This window comes from Varroa jacobsoni, unplaced genomic scaffold (genome assembly GCF_002532875.2).
Source record: "Varroa jacobsoni isolate VJ856 unplaced genomic scaffold, vjacob_1.0 contig02548, whole genome shotgun sequence".
NCBI classification, from domain to species: domain Eukaryota; kingdom Metazoa; phylum Arthropoda; class Arachnida; order Mesostigmata; family Varroidae; genus Varroa; species Varroa jacobsoni.
In genome coordinates this window covers 12119-22395 of record NW_019214839.1, presented here as the reverse complement: position 1 = coordinate 22395, position 10277 = coordinate 12119, and the positions used below count along the sequence as shown (strand labels likewise).

General features: G+C 39.9%; 1 protein-coding gene across 1 annotated transcript in view; it reads right to left on the bottom strand.

Annotated features, from left to right (window-relative positions):
• The window catches only part of LOC111272543 (uncharacterized), a gene marked incomplete at its 3' end in the record, with an annotated part of 36975 nt that extends 28223 nt beyond the window's left edge, over nt 1-8752 (bottom strand). Inside the window, 1 exon segment of the mRNA XM_022854053.2 lies at nt 8346-8752.
• Between the last annotated feature and the right edge of the window lie 1525 nt (nt 8753-10277).

The window sequence follows — 10277 nt, the reverse complement described above, 5'->3', positions numbered from 1 at the left end:
TTTTGCAGTGCCAACTGTCCAATGCTTAATTATAGGGGCTGAGTCTGACTGCTCATGTTTTTCCTAAGCAACCCTGCAATTTTCCCATATGCAAATGCAGGATTCTACTGCAAGATGCTTGCACAGAACCCCAATAATAACCCTCTATATAGTCGTATCTAACAATGATACAAAAGTAAAGCTTAGTTACCTTCCAACGAAAGTCTAATGAGCTGCCAGACATCCTTCGAGGCCAACCACCTTTGTTCCAAATCGACATAGTTCGGCCTGTCTAGCATTTTCTCGACGCCAGATTAGGACGTATAATTAATATTTAGCGTGGGTCAATCTGCCTCTTGATCAGCCAGACGTAGACATTTTGATTTTTATCCACAACGAACTTCCGTAGGACTATACAAGAGAGTACATCTATTAATATCGTCTTATTTAAGATGATTCGATAGATTAAATGCGAGCAACGTGACGTAAGACAGTTCTATTTGCAGCTGATGATTGCAAGCGATCTTTAAAAAAAACCTTAAGAAGTCCTTATAGGGTGATTATGGACGGGCCGATAGGTTCAATTCGTTGATGGCCTGTTGATGACTGGGTGTCCTAGGTAGTCGATGTGTCGATTCAAAACTATACGTTTTCGCTAACGGCTTACTCTGGTTAGATTTCCATAAGCTCAGAATACGCTCACAAACGGTAGAACTTATCACATTCTGTAAGTCTTTAAGTATAGGTGAACTCCTCGCGATAGGTTTAATTCCTTCTTGATTATAGTATACCCCTTACGGAATCAGAAGATCGAAGACTCAGCTACGAAAATTCATTCGAATCTAATTAATTGAATTGTTCTATCATTTTAGTACGTGGACTCTAAGGAATGATAACGCTGAGTTAATCGCTTTACCTAAATATGAGCCTAGCAGCTTCCCTCCTTCTTGTGAGCTCTAACAGAATAGACGGGTTTTGTTGAGCATATTCTCCTTATAGAATATTTCAGCCTTGTAAATAGCTTCATGGTTATGTGTAGGCATACCATGGTCATGGGTATAATCATTCAGGCAAAAGGACAATTCCGTAGATGAAGATAAGTGACGCTGCATGAAAACACAGACCTGTGTGGGCTCTTGATTTGCCTTCAAGGTGTGGTGTTCTAACAAATCGTTCAGGAACAATTTAGCGGGTGCAACAAAAACAAATAAAATAAAAAACGCTCCTATTCACGCCCCCTAGGATACATTGCTCCAAATAATAGTACAAAAACGTATGAGGCGAATACAAAGGTCGTTCTTTGTTGAATCGGCTTATGCCTTCGAAATTTAGTATATCGACCTATACAATGGGAGCACTTTAATCAGCCTCGTAATAGCTACCGGTTGTAGTCGTCCAAAACCTCAGAAACAACAAACCTTTCCCTTTAAAATTTCGATTTTTAGTAGTAGAACAAACGATTTGGATTTAAGGAAATTCTATCTACTTTGAACTAACAGTCGATGCTTTTCAGGGTGATTCATAATCAGCGCATATAGTAGCTGCTTTTTGTAGTTTCTTGCCTGGGACAGGTTGTATTGAATCTGATGACAGCACCGACTTTGCCTTTGTGTTGGTCTTGGTAGAATAGCGATTTCTTGATCGTCACTATGGCAACGGGGGCGTTAAGGTGCTATATGTGTAAACCCCTTTCTCCCAAAAGCTATTTTCCGATACAAGCGAGGGAGTCGCATTAGAAGAATATTTCTTCATCTTCTGTTTCCAGCGACGAAATAAATTTGAGTCACGAATATTTTATGGTTAATAGGGAAAATTCAAAAAGGCCTTATATATCTGTCTGTGGTATATACGGCCTATAGGGCCGCATTGCAAATTCATAGCCCAGACGAATAGCAGTAGATACGCTCTGTTAAAGATAAATTTTTAATCTTTTTTTCAAAAGGCGGTGTTTCTCTTTCGTACCAATAAGGTAGAAATAACATAACTCTATTAGCAACATTTTGTTACTAGTTGATAATTTATAAGCAAAAACGGGACAGGGTAAGTGTTGTTATTACAAATGTTATGCATTTCTTGCGCCGCGATCCAGAGTTGAACTAACGATCCACGGCATTTTCAGCCTTGCCATCCGATCCACCGAGCCCCGACGTTCCGAGCATTCAAAACACAGACCTCCTCGTTTTGTATTTATTTTGAAAAACATCTGTTGAGTCTGTTAAAGGAGTATGCTGCGTTGTGGGGAGCAATTCGTGCTGTTGTCCATTGATATCTGTTTGGCACATAAGTAACTCGTTAGTAAGCCATAAAGGGTTGCGGAAGATAGAGTAATGGCTAAGCTGAGTATGCGGACCCGCATGATGAAACTTTGCGCGGCAAATTCGCCTTGGCTCCCAGCCATTTTTAAATTGACGGAGTACACAGCGCCATCTGTGAAGGGAGCATTATGGCGGCACACTTTTCATGATGATATTAAAAAAACTACACGACTGAGTAGAAATTTTTTCCACTCTGAGGTTTAATTCGCCAAGTCCAGATTCCTGCGGTAAACCTTCCACACAACTAATTTAATAGCAATGTTTTTGATAAGTCACCATATTTGTTGGCGTAGGCTACGCCAAACACGGTAAATACTAATTTCAATTAAGTGAAAAGCTAAGCCTGTAACGTATCTACGCAAAGCTATGTAGAACATAAGAACACGATCAAATCATGTCTCAGAGATCGTACAAAGCACGGCTAGGAAAGCTTCGAAAAGTCACAGTCTGATACGCAGTCATGAAATATTTGAAGCAGCTTTAGCCACGCACGTTTTCATCAGCGGAAATCATCGGATGGCATGATAAATATATAAACCAATGTTGAGCGAATTGGCATCCCGAATTTATCTTCGAATCAGTACTGGCCGTAATCTGGCTATAGAGCTCGCGCCAGTTGTTTGTAACGCTGTGACAATCATTACATCGATTAAGATTAGCTCAAAGACGATTTTGCCTACAGTCATTTAGCTTCGTCTATGATCAAGTAGACGCACAATTTAGTCAAAAACAGATCTCAAGCATTCGCGGCGTGCAGAGGGCGCTAATGAAAGACAGTAGTGCTCGTCTGCTCTTCAGAGCTGACCCTCTTCGTATTGCTTGTTCGCGACCAAGACATTTCGTCCACATGTATCCAGTCTCGAACTCACATGCCGCATATAGGTCTAGATAAACAGGAAATCATAAAACCTTGTAATAGATGAGTATTCATATGTGCAATATGTGACCAGATAGCCTGGCGTAGGCGCGTGATTTTGCTTTCTAGGTGTTCCAAACAAATACAATTGAGATTGTTATTTTTCCTTCACTTTGAACATACGAAGGTAAACACAAAGCCATAAATGCGCCTCGAAGGCATAACCTTAAAAATCAAATATATTGTAGAAGTTGTTCTGTAAGACTGGTCGAGAAAGGCATAAAGACTACGTTTTTGGTTAGAACTCAGGATATCTTTATCGCTTATCGTCTAAAAGGGAAAAGCAGATTGCATACTCAAGTAATTAAATTATTTCAAGCAAACCCAATAGATGGCAAGGAATACTTTCCTTGTGCACTCAGCCTATCTACGCTAAGAAGCTCGCTCGAAGTATTTCTCACACTTTTTATTTCTTTATTTTTGTTGCGATTGGACGGAGAAAATTGCAGTTAGGAATTTGTACGGACGTGGAGGCCATCTAATTTTTACAAGATAAAATAAAATTAAGGCAGCCAATTACCAGCGACACCACATTACACTTTAGACTAATTGCTTTACGTTGAACTACCTCTATGTTTCGAGTTTTACGTTCGGCATCGTCGTCAAGCAAACATTCCATCGCCTGTTGGCTTCTACGAGGTAACAAAGTATGCTTATTCCGGCCTCAAACCTAGACCATAACGTTGAACAATCTGATAGCAAAACAGACACCGCATGTATATAACACACACCCAGCCTCTGCATATTACTCTTTTCGTTAATTTTAATGAATAAAGGCCCTGCAATGTAGGTTTACAGCTTTGATTTACAGGTACATTGCGTTTTATTTCTAGTTAAGAGACGCGTGCAAATATATATGCTTTTCACCATTGGCAATAAGGACTATTTGTTTTGTATATGCCCTTGTATTTTTGAAGCCTATGGTGCCCATTATTGTTAGCCCATGTCTTTCTAGTTAATTGGATTAATAACTGCTTTGGTATTAACAGACTAGAAATTGGTATTAATAATTTTGTTCCCGTACGATCGGAGAGACTGCCGATACGCGCGTAACATTGCCAAGGCGAAGAGTGATGTGTAGAATCAGTTAGTTGGCCGGTTTTTCATGAAGACGGGCTTCATCCTGTCTGAAGACGCAAGACGTACAGCAGACAGCTTTTTCCCACTAAATTTTCAACCTATATGGAACTGGCGATGCCACTTTTAACTTGAACAGATCTGATGTTTTTTAACAATGAGGGACTTTGTGGCCTCCCAATCGAGCTGCCTGGTACTTGCGGTTGGTCTACCTTTCAGCCTGACACGCCTTGTAAACGATCTTGCACTTGACATCTATGTGATACCCAAATATCCTCACACGTTCTATAGCGTTCCGTTCGCGTGTAATATATCAAAAGGCTGTGCTATTCAGCCTTTTGAACGTCATTTTCGCTATCTATTGTCTGTGTGTTGCTAGGCCATTAGATGTATGAGGCTGAGGTTGCTACAGATGAAATCGTTACAACTGTATACGCCATCTGCATAGACCGTCACCATAACAGACGGATGCCTACTCTTCTCGTTAGTCGATTCAAAAGGTCAACTATGGGTAGCACGCTAGAGCTATCGCCTTAGATGGAGTCTTCCGTTTACATAATAGCCCGATGCTGTGCTTTTTCTCTCTCTTCTTAAGAGCACGTTTTCAGGAACTGCGGTGTAGTTGTTGGTGTATGAAGTTATTCTTTTTCAAGTTAAGCGCAGTCGCAAAGAGACAAAAACATGTCAACAACAACAAAAAAAAAAAGACAAATGTTTTCCACAACGTACGCAAATCAGCAAACGAACGTTTTTGCCAGTTGCTACTATTTTCTGCAGTATGTTCCAGTCTTTTTTTTTTTTTCTGTGAGTTGTGCCCAAATTGCGTCAATAGAAAATACCCGTCGCTGGAGCTCGGGCGTAGGACGCCACTGGCAACGCCTGTAACAGTATTTAGCCTTTCACCTATTCGGAATAAATCGTTTTATTACGCGCGTTTAATCTAGCACGAAAATATCCGCAGCAATATATTAGGTGACCTTGAATAGAGTGAATGAGTATATATATATATATAGTTTTTTACTGCCAGACGATGAATGCTCTTGATCTAGCATGCCTTGGTCCTATTATTATAAACAGTCTGGGAAAGAGGTAATCTTATATTTCTTGTCATATACGCTCTGTTCTTAATAGAGTGATGATACTTCCGTGCCGTTGACTGGCTACCTTTGTTAGCAATGTATTAGATACGCATCATATGGGGAGAAGCCACTGATACCTCAAACATCAGTCAGTCAAAACCGGTGCCAGGATGTTCTCTTACGATCCGCTAATTCAATTCTACAGAGAGTTTCATTGTTACTACTGTCAACATAGGTGTTTGCTATGATTGGTTTTTGATTTTCCATCTGGTCCATGAACGATTACTTGTCAAAGCTAACTCACTATATAGAAGAGGATTATTTGGATATTTTTGCTGATAAGCTATTTTTCAAAATACGCTACGCAATCGAATCTTTGTCATCAGGCCAGTGGGCTATAGGGCTCTTGTTATTACTACGACGCCTGATTCGTTGACTGGAGGAGAAGACTGCTTCTATTCTTCACTTTTGGTTATCGCCAATTCTAGCCTCGTCGATTGAATGTTATAACGCAGTTACCCAACTGCGCCATCACAACTAAAACAAAAAAAAAAAAACACCCAAAAAGAGATCAATTGTTTGCTCTTTGGCCGCTATTATCAAAAGAACGTTGCCTTAGTAAATAGCATGTCAGAGCTAACGTGATTCCTTATTGAGATCTGGACGTTGATAGATGAATTAGAGAGATAATCAAAAAGGATGGTATAAGCTTTGATTTTGTAGATAGCATTTTTAGAAAGCTTAAATCTAGTATGATTCGGCACTACTAGACTCTTCACAGTCGAAGTTTCGAAGGGTAGAATTATACGAAACAAGCATTTTTTATACTTTCCCAAAAGTCAGTTTAACCTAAGTAACCAGTTAATCTTCTATTCCTGTATGGCATACTCCGAAAATCTATTTTCAATCCTTATAGTTTCCCCATAGCACATGTAAGTCCATTTGGTAGATCTATACGTGACAAGGACATAAAGCTTTCGAAAGTTAGTAAGTAAACATACAACAAAATTTTAAGACCTTTGGACCACGCGATACCTCATCTATGTACGATACATTGGTGCAATTTCTGTTTTTACGACTACGGTCGCTCTCAACGGTCTTATGCGGTAAACTTTCTTTAATAAAATCGCATTTTTTCCTATATGTCCCCGAATAAGCGTTAGAGCTCACGGCAGATCGAGCCTGACAATAAGTTCTACGTTGAGTGAGAACGGCTGCGACACGGTGCTAACTCGTAAAAGCCTCGAGAACAGACGCTATCTAACAGCACTTTTGAAGATGGAAACCCGAACCATTTCGATAGGTATTATCATTTTTTTGCAGAATCCGCGACGATAGGTATCCTACACTCATGCAATTAGTTTAAAGCTGAATTAGCAGGCGAGTTCTCAGCAGTTTTGGGCAGACGCAATTGGCAACATGTTCTAAGCTCGAACCCGCGTATAGACAGACCTCGTTTCGTACTGGGAGTCAGCCGTCTGGTGGTATGCCTGTCTAGCGGCGATATCGGACGTAAAACTCGAAACATAGAGGCTAGATAGGGCCAAAATTATTGCAGCTATGGAAGGAAGTAATGGAGTTGTTTCCAAACCGTTGAAGCGAAGATTGCAAAACGCAAAAATGGCTATTGTCCACTTAATGCGCATCGCTTCGCTGGCTGGATCTTCGGTGTGTTGACACAAATTTCATCATTTCTTCCTCTTCTCTCGTAGGAACAGACTCTGAACATCGTGAATAAGGGATTATACAGTGATTTTCTAGCGAAAAACTGCTTTGACCTCGTATAGAATGAGCTCCGACTTTATCTAACCTCAGATAAAATCAGACTCACAATTGCCCTGCTGGCGCGACAAGTCTGCTAATGGGGGCCAGAAGCTGAGCGCAAATGGTGCACGTCATCCGAAAGTCAAATCAGATAAAGAAAATGACAGTACTGTTGATATGTCGAAATATTTAATACCACATCACATAGTATTCATTAAACAATAACAAAAAGGAACTCAAGAGAAGCCATATTTCACTGATACGAATGTTGAGTGGTTTTCAAAGGAAGAGCTATAACGTAAGGGCTTCATATAAGACCAGCTGCGGCGGGCCCTACGGAGCTTACTCACATCCAGTAAATGTAGATGTGCTCAACAGGCCTTCCCACGGCGGTTTCCAGTCCCGTTTAGGTAGCGCCAGGCGTACGTTCGTCACTTTCGGTAAGATTATCTATTAACAGAGAAAGAATCTTATCCTGAGCCTGCAGACTTACAGGAATCGACATATATATATCTCCTATAGATTTGCCGCGCAGGAAGGCAATTATACGCCGAACCTCCACAAAAAAAAACTTGAGTACCGGATATCCCGTACATTCGTAAAGAGCGCACAGACAGAAAGACCCTACAGCCGTATAAGGCCGATGTGTAGAAAGCGCCGTTCGAAGATTAGTGCTTTTTTCACATGCAAACGATGTCGCTCCGGATTTTATTTTATTATCGTTGCTTTATTTTTTTATCGGAACACCATACAACGCATCTTCAAACATAGTGCTCTCTAAAAAAAAGGTGCCTTTCTGCGTTCAGCAAAAACAGTGTTAGAAGTATTTCTATAAATAAATATGTAAAACCCGATCCTTTCCGTCTGTATCTATCAGTGTAAGGAGAGGCCAAGCGCGATTTGTTTTTATTCTAACGATTATTTTCAGCCAAGCTACTGTTAACATTGCTGCCTTACCTTGCACAGTTTATAGTTTCTAACTGCTAAACAGGAAGCCTCAGGTTCTAATCCATATCTATTAATAGAAGACATCTGCGCGACTAAAATTTACGAGTTCATAGCTGCATAAGCTAGACTGCATGTAGACAGATAATATGCCTGAGCTTGCTATTACCTTTGAAGAGTTTACCATTTTATCCTATTGCTTTTGTCGCAATAATTCCCTTTTATATCTATGTATATATATATATATATGTGGGTGTAATTTTAACTCACTTTTCTGTTTGGATTTTGTACAGACCACCGTGATTGGCGCGTAGGTACTTAGATACATAGCAGTCTCATTTCAGCAAGTTGATACGGGAATCAGGAACCTGTCGTATTCGATTGTCCTCTTCAGGTGCCATATTTTCAAAGTAAAGCTTTTTTCAACATTAAAGACTTCGGTTTTGTCCAGACATCCATACTCACTCTAGCCCAAAAGGCTTATTCCTCGAATTTTTCAGGATCAATATATACATTCCGTTGCTTTCTCATTGTTTAACATGAACTCCACCTGGGATAATTTTAGACACCTTATCCGTATTGCTGACTACAGTGTTCTGGTTTTGGAGAAAATGCGCATTCTTATTTGTTGTAATAGTTGCACCGGGGGCTTGTTCAATCAGACGTCACATATTTATTGGTCGGCTGTTGTTTCCACTGCCCTGCCAAGAAATTCATTTCAAGAGTAAAGGTACCCTCCTCCACGAAAGCAACCTCCTCTCCCGGGAATCGCTGGTCGATCGCAGCGCCTTATGTTCAGAGCACTTAGGGACTTGATAGCAATTTTTAGTCCTATTTTACGTCTCGTACACAAGGACGTGTCCGTATACCTTGCCTAGGTCATAATCGCTGCAGTGATATCAGCGTAGGAAAGTGCATAAAATTCTAGCAGGAAATGTGTTTCTATAGAAACATGGAAACCAATCGTCGCATTGGAATACTACTTTAAGATAACCTATCACTTCACTGGACAATGTGAGAAATGCTAACCGAAGCATGATCTAGAAGTGATTTTAATCTGTTGAAACATTATTCCATTATAACATTTTAAAATATAGCGCATAATGGGAATACTAGATTTCGCAGGTGTTACACAGAGAACAGCCAATAGAAGCGCTCCAGTTAAAGCACATATCCGTCCATAAAGACCTAACTAAAACCCACTCCTATGCTAAGGCTTTTCGAACGTAACTTTTGACTTACCTGTAAGATGGTACTAATAAGTTGAAATAATAATTTTCTTTTAGTTGAGCGACTTTTTTTCTACACAATAGAACCGTACGCACTTATTTGCAGAAATAATCCGCTCGTTAAATGTCTGTTGTTAGAGTTCCGTTACCGATAAGGGCCCTAATGACATTCGTATGAAATCTAAACTAGATAAGCTTAAAAGGAGAAATGTCGGATCATGTAAAATCTCTTCTTATACAACGTACGACAGTCAACAGGTTGATTTATGTTGTTTTTATCGTAATTATCAGCACCTCGTTTTGGACATCGTTTCTTGTAGCTCTTGAAATACGTACGTCTTCATAAGTGAAACGTTTTAGCTTTAATAGAACGTACTCAGCCAGGACTAAACTTCAGTCGTCCAATAAGTAAGTTTCAGGCAACTAACGGCGAGAAGTTTTTTCCGAGAGAGGACTGTTAGCATAATATTAAGATAAGGAAAAACGATTATATTGGGTACGTCGGAGGACAGGGGCATGGCATTTCGCAAAGTTGTAACTCGTTCCTGAAGTGAACGAAGTGACCAGCTCTCAGAAGGACGAGGCACCATGAAGGATTCTCCAATCAGTCAAATGAAAGCGGCTAGTCAATAGCTCGTCACCGCAACGACTGCCATTAAGGCACTGTACGGATAGTCCACTAATTTGAAATAAGTTTTTTTGAAATAGGACGTTGTGGAGAAAATATACAATTTAATCAAATTACACCTGGTTTCATAATACGAATCCAAAGTTCTAAAATAGCCAAATGTTTGTATCTACTCCTAGAAAAAAGGCAAACATTTATTTAACATTGCGTTAAAGTATTAGTGAAGTTACACAGATACAAGAAAACTAGTAAAGCCTTATCGATTCAGCCAGAAACAGGATAACTTTATGGTTTAGAGGGACTGGTAATCCTTAAAAAATCTCTACTTTTATAACACAAACTGCA